At 41.0% G+C, this 10,981-nt stretch overlaps 1 pseudogene; it reads right to left on the bottom strand.

Annotated features, from left to right (window-relative positions):
• Positions 1-10,398: 10,398 nt before the first annotated feature.
• LOC129008447 (large ribosomal subunit protein eL43-like) lies at positions 10,399-10,677 on the bottom strand (annotated as a pseudogene).
• Between the last annotated feature and the right edge of the window lie 304 nt (positions 10,678-10,981).

Raw genomic sequence — 10,981 nt, forward strand, 5'->3', positions numbered from 1 at the left:
TGTCCTCGTTCTTTGATTTGAAAAAAGTTGATATAACTACACAATAGATAACGTTTGTGAAAGCTATGTATAAAAAAACATAATTCCTGGTGGCTGCTGAAATGAAACTTTGAATTTCTATATTTTGCTTTGTCTTTCATAAAATTTAAAGAAAACATTTTCTTGTGTTATTTCAAGAGCGGCAGTATGACGTGATTGAGAGCACAGATTCTGAAGCCAAACAACTCTGGTTTCAATCCCAGTTCCACCATTACCATGTGTCACCTTAGACAAGTTGCTTGATTTCTTTGTGCCTTAGTTCCCTCACCTGTCATTTGTTAATAAGAATGCCTGTAAGTGTCATGCCATTTTCTGTAAGGCCCTTAAAAAGGTGCCTGGCATAGTAAATACTGTTTGTGTTTGCTTTTGTACATGTAAAATAGCTTTAGAACCTTATGAGCTAAAGGAAGTAATTCTGGTCAAAAAATTGAAATTAGCAAGTTTTTATTTTTGGTATTTAGAAAACAACCTTTATGCTTAAAAACTTTAGAAGAATAAGATTCATAAGAAATTATCAAATTTATATTTTGATCAAAGAAACTCGGAATTTTTAAATTGGAGCTTTGAGGATTGAAGCCATATTCAAATGAAAATCATTGGAAAATAAGTCCAAGTAAGGATTTGTTAAATTAACCTTTAAGGCGACAACCTAGGCCTAGAGACAGGAGACTGCTGGACTACAAGGCATCACCACCATTAACTTTAAAAAAGCGTGGAAATGTGCCACACAGCTGAGGAACAACAAAAAGCATTTAGTGTTAGGACTCAGTTTTTTTCAAAACTTGAGTAGACCAGAGTATCCATTCGCTAAATTTTTCTATTCGGGTTTTGTTATATTCACTATTTTGATTATTCTGATTTTAATATAATGAATTGCTGACCCACATTTTGTACGTTTATTTATTAGTGGCAGATAATCTCCCTGATGGAATCTTGAAGATTTACTTTATATACAGGGCAAAAGGTAAATTCATACAGAACCCATTTGTCAATTTTATTTTTTAGATTTTAAATTTTAAAGGGACAAATACTTCATTTTAACAAGGTATATGTAAGACCTCTCCTAATTCTCATGAACTATACCTATTGGTTAGAATGAGAAATCATCTACACTTTCTTACCTAGAGACAACTTTAAAAACACCAAATCTTTTTTTTTTTTTTTTGAGACAGGGTCTATTTGGACACCACAGTATATATTTAAAATCACCAAACATCAAGATTTGGTGTTTTGGGGCCAGGTGCAGTGGTTTACACCTGTAATCCCAGCACTCTGGGAGGCCGAGGTAGGTGGATCGCTTGAGCCCAGGAGTTTAAGACCAGCCTGGGCAACATGGCAAAACCCCGTCTCTACTAAAAATACAAAAATTGAGGCCCAGCATAGCGGTGCACACCTGTAAATCCCAGCACTTTGGGAGGCCGAGGAGGGTGGATCGCTTGAGGACAGGAGTTCAAGACCAGCGTGGCCAACATGGCGAAACCTCGTCTCTACTAAAAATACAAAAATTAGCGGTGCATGGTTGCATGTTCCTTTAATCCCAGCTACTTGGGAGGCTGAGGCAGGAGAATTGCTTGAACCTGGGAGCCAGAGGTTGCAGTGAGCTAAGATTTCACCACTGCATTCCAGCCTAGGTGACAGAGTGAGACCCTGTCTCAGTCAATCAGTCAATAAATAAAAGTACAAAAATTAGCTGGGTGTGGTGGCACGTCCCTGTGGTCCTAGCTACTGGGGAAGCTGAGGCTTTCAGGAGAATTGCTTGAGCCCCAGAGGCAGAGATTGCACTGAACCAAGATAGCATCACTACACTCCAGCCTGCGCAACAGAGTGAGACCCCATCTCAAAAAAAAAAAAAGATTTGGTGTTTTTAAAGTTGTCTCTAGGTAAGAAAGTGTGGATGATTTCTCATTCTAACCAATAGGGATAGAAATTTTAGCCACTGCAGCAGGTAAATTTCCTGTATATGGGAGTTACTGAAAGTAATTCATTTCATCAGAGGGTATTAAAAACCCAAAACTAATTTTGTGTTTGTTTTTTATTTGGCAAAGAAATGCAATCAAACCATGAAGTAGGAAGTTATTACTGGTATCTCTTATTTGACATGATTTTGAGCCCAGACTTTAAATGATATCTAACCTTTGTGTTTTACAGTGTTATGGGTTGAACTGTGTTCACCTAAGATAGGTTGGAGTCCTAACCCCCAGTACCTCAGAATGTGACCTCATTTGGAGATAAGATCTTTACAGAGGTAATCCAATTAAAATGAAGTCATTAGGGTGGGCCCTAATTCAGTATGGCTAGTGTCCATGTTTTTTGAAAAGTTGGGAGAGATTTGAACACAGACGCACACCCAGGGAGAACACCATGGGTAGATGAAGGCAAAGATTGGGGTGATGCTTCTACAAATCAAGAAATATTGAAGATTGCCAACTACCAGAAGTGAGAAGAAAGGCATAGACCAAATTCTCCCTCACACTTAGAAGGAACCAAGTCTCCTGACACTTTGATCTTGGACTTAACAGCCTCCAGAACTGTGAAACAATAACTTTCACTTAAGCCACCCAGTTTTTGGTACTTTGTTATGCCAGCCCTAGAAAATTAATATGTGAGAGAATCCACCTTTCAGCGGCATCACTACCAAAACTGGGTACAGAAGCAAAATTAAATGTGGGTTCTCCAATGTGTGATAAAAACATTCCAGTAGAAGTGGCTTTGGCTAAGGAAGGATGAGATTCCTGGCCCTTGGGGATGAGGAGAATGCTGGTTTCTTTGTTTTCTGTGGTTGAAATGCTTCCTTGGCCACCTGTGCAGCTGTGTAACTGAGCTTGTGCCTCCACGTTGGCCCCCTGGACTCATGAGCACCTAAGCATCTAGCTGTTTCTTCACTTTAGGTTGTCAGTTACTGCATGGCTGCGTTTTAACTCCAGGACTTGTCAGGAGTTGGTATTGTCAGGGCATTGTCTCCTTCAGCACTGAGAGTAGTTTCTGCAGCAGTCCTTGCTCCAGCTGGGTGAGATGAGGATTTGTCTTTGACACGGGACATTTCAGCCTGTAAAGGTTTGTACAGGTTCCTTATGATCCATGGGCCTGGTACCAAGCATTAATTAAGCCAGAACCGATTGTGTTGCTCCCTTTTTAAAACTCTGCATTGTACTTAGGATAAAATCCAAATACCTTGCTGTGACCTCAAAGGTTCTGCATAATCCATGCCCTGCTTCCTCTCAGGCATCATCTCAGTCCGCTGCCCTACTTGTTCTGCTCCACAGCCTATTCCCTTGCTGGAAGGCTTCCCTCTGGTTCTTCCACTAACTGGCTGCCCCGCATTCAGGTGTCAGCCAAAGTTGCCTTGCCTGTTAAGTTCACCATCTAAAGGCTGATTCCTCGTCCTTTAACATGGCAACACCTTGTTGTTTTTGTTTTTTGGGGTGTTTTTGTTATTTTTTGAGAGACAGTTTCGCTCTTGTTTCCCAGGCTGGAGTGCAATGGCATGATCCCAGCTCACTGCAACCTCTGCCTCCTGGGTTCAAGAGATTTTCCTGCTTCAGCCTCTCAAGTAGCTGGGATTACAGACATGCCACAGTGCCCAGCTAATCTTGTATTTTTAGTAGAGATGGGGTTTCACAATGTTGGCCAGGCTGGTCTCGAACTCCTGACCTCAGGTGATCCACCCACCTCGGCCTGCCAAAGTGCTGAGATTACAGGCATCAGCCACCATGCCCAGCCAACACCTTGTTTATATTAACATGCTTAATTATGTCTTTTCCATTAAAATTTAAGTTACATGACAGCAAGAAGGACACAACTGTACCCCCATTACTTAACACAGTGCCTAAAACATGGTGTGATGGCTTGTTATACCTTGTTGAATTGACTGGCTTTCCATAATTCCACACGTAGATCAATAACTTATATTGGAACTATATAAAAACAATGATGTGTGTATCAGGCAGACACAGTATTTATCAACTGATCTTGATGTTAGATGTCCTAGAAAGGATCAAAATACCAAAGGGACAATACCCTTGTCAATCTTTTATTACCTTGCTCCATTAACATGCCAAGTACCATTTGTGGAGGACAAGAATGAAGGTTACTTTCATCTTTTATGTAAAACTGTTCCAACTAATGTTAATAGTAGATAAAATTTGTACAGTAACTAACACCTAATTTTTAAAAATAGAACAAAGTTTTTCTTTGGGTATTGCAACAACCAAAATTAAATGAAGAATTGTGTACTGCTAACTAAGACCTAATTTTTAAGATGTCTATTTTGTAATTTTAAATAAAAAATAACAAGGCTGGACACAGTGGCTCACACCTGTAATCCCACAACTTTGAGAGGCCAAGGCAGGCAGACCGTTTGAGCCCAGAATTTCAGGACCAGCCTGGGCAACATGGCGAAACCCTGTCTCTACAAAAAATACAAAAGTTAGCCAGGCATGGTGGTGCACACCTCTAGTCCCAGCTACTGGGGAGGCTGAGGCAGAGAATCAGTTGAGCCTGGGAGTTCGAGGCTGCAGTGAGCCCTGATCGTGCTACTGCCTTCCATCCTAGGTGACAGAATGAGACCCTGTCTCAAAAACTAACAGCAATGATATAGTGTAGTGGAAGAAACACTGGACTTATATTCCAATTCTGCCATTAACATATGATCCTTAAGTCTTCATTTACTTGATTGTATAATAAGGGAGGTTGGTAGTTTCCAATCTGGTTTCATTTCTTTATTCCTTAGAAAAGTCCTCTCTTCAGCCAAAGCCTAATATATAGAACTATGCTGGTTCGAGAAGGCTGTCCCCTTCAACCCCCCTTGGCATGCTGCAGACAGGAGTTCCTCTGAGCACAGTTTGAAAACTTTTGTCCTAGAGCTGGGGTCCCCAACTCCATGCCACAGATCTGCTAGGATCTGGTAAATCTGTTAGGAACCAGGCCGCACACCAGGAGGTGAGTGTCGGGAGAACGAGGATTATCGCCTGAACTCCACCTCCTGTCAGATCAGCAATGATGGCGTTAGATTCTCACAGGAGCGTGAACCTTTTTGTGAACTGCGCATGCATGCGAGGGACCTAGGTTGCCCACTTGCTATGAGAATCTAATGCCTGATGATCTGAGGTGGAACAGTTTCATCCTGAAACCATCCCTATCTCCCTGTAAACCACCGCCTTCCCCCGCAACCCCCGTGGAAAATATTATCTTCCACAAAACCATTCCCTGGTGCCAAAAAGGTCAGGGACCAGTTTAAAGTCCATTCCTGTTCTAAAAGTTCAATAACATTAACATGCAATTGGTTTGATGTGAACTATTTTGTATCATGTAATGACATATAAGCTAGTTTATGCACAAAGGGGGTATTTTCTAAAATATCAGAAATATTGATAATCATGCATGGCTGCCTTTCATAAGGCATCTACTAAGCACTGCATCTAATCCTTATAACCCCCCAATAAGATGTGTGTTATTCTGTTTCACAGAATCAGGAACACCAAATAGTTTATTCGTAATTACACACTCATACTGACCCATGGACCAGATTCTAATCCCAAGTTTATTTTCAAAACCCATAATTTTCCCCCAATACCACACTGCACTTTTAGCAAGATTTTGTCTCTCATTCATTTTATTTTATTTTTTTAGGTTTCTTGTTGGATTTGTTGTGGTTTTTTTTTTTTTTAATCTAGAGCCCTGTAAGAACAACAACCAAAAAAAAGCAGAGTATGAATCTAACTTGTATATTATGTCAATATTCAATTGGATATTTTTAAGTTGGCATCTCTTCCCCAGTATATAGGTATTATTTCATTAAATAGCATTAGCACATTGAAAATACCACCTATTGTTTTCTACCTATTGTTACTTTGTATCAAAAAATTATAAATAATACATATGTTGTAGCTATTAAAAATTTTTAAGAGATGAATGCTACAGAAAATGGCAGCAATTTAAGTGAATTATTTCCATAGGGGGAAAAAATATTAAAAAAAAAATAGGTTGGGTGTAGTGGCTCACGCCTGTGATCCCAACAGTTTCAGAGGCCGAGGTGGGAGGATTGCTTGAGGCCAGGATTTGGAGACCAGCCTGGGCAACATAGACCTCATTTCTACATAAATTTTTCATTAAAAAATAATGAAATAGCATTCTATTAACTGTTAATGATGGTGGAAGGAACTAACTGAAGAAATGACAATGGGAAAAAGTGGAAGAAGAAAGTGATCAGCTATGGTTTTATACATTTCAATAAAATGAGCATGATTTTGAGTCTTGTTTTACTGGGTACATACCATAAAATTAATTCATTTATTCATTCACTCAACATGTATCTATTGAGCATCTATTATGTACTGGACAGTGTACTTAAGATATAGCAGTCTACAAGATAAAATCCTGATAAGGAACACATATTCTAGTGGGAGAAGCAGAAGAACAAGAGAACAAATAACGTAATTTTAGGTAGTGACAAGTATTATAAAGTCCAGCAGGCTATGCGGGCTAGAGAGCAATAAAAAAAATAAGACTCAGGGACATTCAGTCACTTGTCAAGGTGCAAGCTAAATCGCACAGTCCCTTCTCCTCACACTGGGGTATGTCTGGAGTGGACTCAGGGACATGGGCTCAACATGTCTAAGCAGCTTATTGTGGCTTTTGTCAAAACCTCCATACAGCACCAACTGCACTTCCCATCATGCTTGTCATCACTAAGCACTCACATTACCTTTTTTTTGAGATAAAGTTTTGAGCTCATATTCTGGCCCTCTGTTGCCCAGGCTGGGGTGCAATGGCGCGATCTCAGCTCAGTGCAACCTCTGCCTCCCAGGTTCAAGTGATTCTCCCTGCCTCAGCCTCCCAAGTAGTTGGGATTACAGGCACCATCACGCCCGACTAATTTTTGTATTTTTAGTAGACACAGGGTTTCGCCATGTTGGCCAGGTTAGACTTGAACTCCTGACCTCAGGTGATCCGCCTGCCTTGGCCTCCCAAAGTGCTGGGATTACAGGCGTGAGCCACTGCACCCAACCAGCACTCATATTATCTTGAAAGCACCTGCTGTGTGCTGGTGAGCCCTTTCTACCAGTTATCCTTAACACATCCATTGGCTGCCCAGCCCAGTTAGAATAGAAAACCAAGCCCCTCTCCGTGACCCACCAAGCCCTGCATAGTCCAGCTTCTGCTTCCCTCCCCAGCCTTCACTCATACACTTTTTCCCTCTCTGTCTCCAAGTGTCTCCAACAGGACAGGCCTTCACACTTGCGGTTCTCTCTACCTGGAACCTCCTTTGCCCTCTGTTGCTATGTATTTATTTGTCAATTTTGGCTACTCCTTCCTCAAGATTATAAACTTGTTGAGGGCAGGCAGGACCCTGTTTAGTTTTCTGTTATATATTTAGAGCTGAGAACAGCACCTACCACATAGTAAACAATATTTGTTCACAGAAGAAACAATTTGAAAGAAGATTGTGGTGTTATTTTTGATAGGACAGGAAAGGATATCTGAGATGACATTTAAAGAGACCTGAATGGTGTGAACTGAAGAAGCCACTCTTGGACTATCTGGGAAATCGGGGTTTTTGACAGGGACCAATAAAGAGTATCTCCCTTCCCCACTTGGGTTCTAGGTACAGTAGGAAATAAATGAGTGGCAGATGAGGGCCAGAATATGAGCTTTATTATGTATTAATTTATACTGACCACAAATATTTGTCGGATGTCCACTATTTGCCAGCCACGGTTAGGGGCTGGGAATTCTGTGGAGAACAAAACAAAGCTCTTGCTCTCACAGAGCTGACACTCTGCTCAAGGCTGGGCAGGGGCGTGTACCTTAGGCCTGAGAAGAAAATGGGCATTCTGAAAACTGGCCAGAGAAGCTTCTCAGAGAAGCCTGTGGCTGGGGGGCTCAGTCTGGTCAATTTTCAGGCATGGAATGGGCATGGTCGGGACTGAACTCTGATGGTGCCCATCCCGCAGGGGCAGAACTTGCCCCTTCTCTAGATGTGGCTAGGATAAGGGCCTGTTGCCTCCCAGATTACCAGTCAGATGCCACCCCACTCCCATGGAGTGAATTTTACCAAGGGTGGAAGCAGGTAGGAGTGATCACTCGTGATAAAACCTAGAAAGGATGGTATCCCTGCATCCAGGCAAACACATGAACCTATCAATAATTATAAAATAGAATGGCTGCAAACAAACCTTTGTTGCAAATATTGGCAGTATTGGAATTTATAATATGATATTTTTCTTTTAAAGCTAAGGAGGGAAGGACTTAATCTCACACACACACACACACACACTTTTCCCCCCATTGCCTTCTGTAGATACATATAACTCCTCACAAATTTATTATGCTATACGCGTAACCCTTTTCGCCTACCTTTTCACATTTTCCCACAAGGTGGCGCCAAAGTGCTATTGTTTCTATTTTAGAATTTTCTAGCAGTTCTTGCTAACTGAAGTTCAGACCTAAGATTTAAAATGTACTCCATCTTTTATTTTTAATTCAAAATTAAAATTGAAATGTATTTTATAAAATTCAAAGCTTTGTAAATGTGGAGAAACAACTCCCAAATAAACCCTAAATAAAACAAACATGTAAAATACCAAACTACATGAATAGTCATCTACCATTTAGTATAAAGGTTTGGGAAGGTGGTGGGGTGGTGTATTTAATACTGCTTTTTTGGTCCTTCTACTAAATATAAACAACTTTAGATGATTGGAAATTATCTTTGGCTTTGCTTCTCTTATGTGTCTTCACCCTTCACAGGATGTTTGAGAAAAGTAATTTCATAGGGGATGTGGCAACTTCTTTTAAATAAACTGGAGACCATCTGAATCATTGCAATTAACTTGTTGTGTGTGACAATAAACTTGTCAAAAATGTTCTTTTCCATGAAAATTTAAAATAAAAATTAAACCGAGTACAGAGTAGAAAGAGCAGTTGACCTAGATATTAGCTCCAGTTCTGTCTATAACTAGGTACTTTGTGGCCTTGGGTAATTTGGTTATCCTCTGTGGGTCTGATTTCACACTATTAAATGAGAGGATTTAGCACATTTCCCCAAATTTTCTTCTATTTCTGAGGATCTTTTTTTTTTTTTTTTTTTGAAACAGTGTCTTTTTTTGTCGCCCAGGCTGGAGTGCAATGGTGTGATCATGGCTCACTGCAATCTCAACCTCCTGGGCTCACGTGACCTCCCACCTCAGCCTCCTGAGTAGCTGGGACTATAGGTGCCACCACACCCGGCTAATTATCATTTTATATATATATATATGCATATGTATACATATATATATAGAGAGAGACATTTAATGGGAAATTATAATTGTTTCATATTGTTTCCTGAAAATGCTGATACAGTGTAGGTCAAAGAAAACACCAGAAGTGTAATAGAAGAGGCAGTATACGTATATTATTTAGTATATTCTATACCTTTAGAAACTTTTTTTGGAGACAAGAGTCTCAGTCACCCAGGCTGGAGTGCAGTGGCATGATCTCAGCTCACTGTAACCTCTCCCTCCTGGGTTCAAGTGATTCTGGTGCCTGAGCTTCCCAAATAGCTGAGATTACAGGCATGCACCACCACACCCAGCTATTTTTTGTATTTTTAGTAGTGACAGGGTTTCACTATGTTGGCCAGGCTGGTCTCAAACTCCTGGCCTCAAGTAATCCACCTGCCTCGACTGCCCAAAGTGCTGGGATTACAGGCCTGAGTCACCGCGCCCAGCCTAAAAACATTTTTTTTAAATATTAACTGTAATTTTAAAACTAAACTGCCAGGTGCAGTGGCTCACATCTGTAATCCCTGCACTTTGGGAGGCCAAGGTGGGTCGATCACGAGGTCAGGAGTTCAAGAGCAGCCTGGCCAACATGGTGAAACCCTGTCGCTACTAAAAATACAAAAATTAGCCAGGCATGGTGGCGGGCACCTGTAATCCCAACTACTCGGGAGGCTGAGGCAGGGAATTGCCTGAACCCGGGAGGCAGAGGTTGCAGTGAGCAGAGATCGCGCCACTGCACTCCAGCCTAGGCAACAGAGCAAGACTCCGTCTCAAAAAACAAACTAACAAGCAAACACTAAAGTTTGCAGTTTGCTCCAATGTATCTCAAAATCAAACTGGTAGGAACAGACTTATAAAAAGCTAATAGATATACCTAACTTGGAAGACTTGTATCCTTATGCCATATTTTATCATTTGACTACTAAAAAAGAAACTGAATTAAAATAATCCATCTCAGCATGCTTCTCCAAAATGACAGTATTAACATAATGCAAACATCAGAATGTCCAATAAAGTTAACAAGCCAAGGCAATTTTGTTACATACATTAACCCATTTATTATAGGCCAATGATGTCTCAAAGAGTAGAAGAGCATCTACTGGTCTTTGAATTCCTTCAGTCTTCTGATGGCGACTTTACCGTGACAGCGGAAGTGGTATTGTAGGTCCAGGCACTGCCAGCCACTGTCTTCATGCAGGAACCACAGTGCCAGATCCCCATAGCTCATCTCTTCATCTTGGTTTTGCCACAGAAAGAGCAAATGTACTTGGTGTGCTGGGTGATTTCAATTTTTCTTCACCATTTTCTAGAGGGAGGCCCCATAGCGGGTCCCATATTTACTGATGATTCCGACTTTCTTGGTGCATTTGGCCATGTCGCTGCAAACTAAGTCTGAGCCCAGAGAGCTATGTGTTTTGTCTGTTTGTTTGTTTTTTTAAGTAGAGATGAGGTCTCGCTGTTGCCCAGGGTGGTCTTGAACTCCTGAGCTCAAGCAATCCTCCAGCCTCAGCTTCTCAAAGTGCTGGGATTACAGGCGTAAGCCACCACACCCAGCCTTATTTCTAATTTTTAAAGCATCAAGAAGAAACAGTTTGTCACAACATAATATAACTTTCTAACAGCCAGAACTGCCCAAAGATGGACTACTCCCCATGGAGGTATGAATATGCCAACTCTAA

This window comes from Pongo pygmaeus, chromosome 9 (genome assembly GCF_028885625.2).
Source record: "Pongo pygmaeus isolate AG05252 chromosome 9, NHGRI_mPonPyg2-v2.0_pri, whole genome shotgun sequence".
In the NCBI taxonomy this organism is placed as follows: Eukaryota; Metazoa; Chordata; class Mammalia; order Primates; family Hominidae; genus Pongo; species Pongo pygmaeus.